This window comes from Galeopterus variegatus, unplaced genomic scaffold (genome assembly GCF_000696425.1).
Source record: "Galeopterus variegatus unplaced genomic scaffold, G_variegatus-3.0.2 Scaffold115, whole genome shotgun sequence".
NCBI lineage: Eukaryota > Metazoa > Chordata > Mammalia > Dermoptera > Cynocephalidae > Galeopterus > Galeopterus variegatus.
Genome location: NW_007726226.1, coordinates 551,493 through 552,980, shown reverse-complemented (window position 1 = coordinate 552,980; position 1,488 = coordinate 551,493). Strand labels below are relative to the sequence as shown.

General features: G+C 32.3%; 1 protein-coding gene across 2 annotated transcripts in view; it reads right to left on the bottom strand.

Moving 5' to 3' along the window:
• SLU7 (SLU7 splicing factor homolog (S. cerevisiae)) overlaps positions 1-1,488 on the bottom strand; it is a 17,398-nt gene that overhangs the window by 6,668 nt on the left and 9,242 nt on the right. The gene's annotated exons all lie outside the window — the stretch shown is intronic.

The window sequence follows — 1,488 nt, the reverse complement described above, 5'->3', positions numbered from 1 at the left end:
CCCTCGGGCGGGAGCGCCGCGGCGCTTCCCAAGCGGCGCACTTATCCAGTGCGCCACTGGGCCGGCCCGATCAGAATATTTTCTAACTCCACAAAATGATTATAGTAAAGTGGTCAGTATTTCACCATGTCCCTTTAAAAAGGCTTCAAAGACTAAAAAGAATAATTTAAAGCATTAGTAAGGGGATGTGGAAACAGTTGTGCATGTATACATAGTATACTGATGTGAACATAAATCTGTATAGCTTTTTGGAATGCTAGCTAATATGTCAACAAAATTTTAAATATACATATTCACTGCATCAAAAAGTATACTTCTAGGAATTTATCCTAAGGAGATAATATGTCAATTATATAAAAGTATATGTATAAGAATGATTTGCAGTGTTGTGTATAATGCCAAAAAAATGGGGAAAAAAAATAAACTAACAATGGATGACTATATAATTTACTGTTTTCAATGGAATATTCAACAACCATTAAAAATGATTCTACTCAAGGTGCAGGAAAATATGTACAATCTGCTAAATTTTTTGTAAAAAAAAAGGAGGGGAAAGGGGGATATGGGAATAAGATTATATATTTGTATTTGTTTGTATTTACACAAGAAACTCTAAAAGGAACCACAAAATTTTTTTAAAAAAAGGTTATAGGGCAATGAGGGTTAGTGATACCATGGGTAGAAACAGGGGTGGAAGACTTTTTGCTGCAAACTTTCTTATATCGTTTTGATTTTTGAACCATGCGAATTTATGTAAAAATAAATATTGCTATAGATCTATAAATATAGACAGAATAATAAAAAAAGAAAAGAGCAGGTTAAAAACGAGTATGTACAGATGAATCCATTTTAAAAACATGTATTATTATTATTTTTTTTTTTTTAGTGGCTGGTCAGTACAGGGATCCAAACTCTTGACCTTGGTGTTATCAGCACCTTGCTCTAGTCAACTGAACTAACCCGCCAGCCCAAAAACATGTTGTATTGTAACTGTGCACATAAATAGATACATGTGGGGGAGGGGGAAAAGACCTATTTTAAAAATATTAACAGTTGACACAGGGGATATTTTCTTCTTTATAATTTTCTAATTTTTTTTTACTTAATATGTTTCTTTCAAAATCAGAAGTACGTTTTTAAAAAGTAATTTTTTTGGAGTTTCTGCTAGTTGCTGTTTCAACAGAGGACATTTACATTGCTATAACAGCAGCTAAGTCTCTATACTAGAGACTACTCTACTATACGTGATTCATATTAACATTTAAGCATCCAAATGGGCAAAAATCATCAGTCCCCTAACATGCATTTAAGTAACGTTACTGGGGAAATGAATTATATTATGCTTACAAAAAACAGCAAAGAATGTTAATTAGAACAAAAGAAACAGGGCTTTTTTCTTTTTCCAGAGTTGGTAATAATCAACAATAACTACAACAATAATAGCTACTAATTACCAAGTGTTTACTATGTGATATGTATATAGCTTCC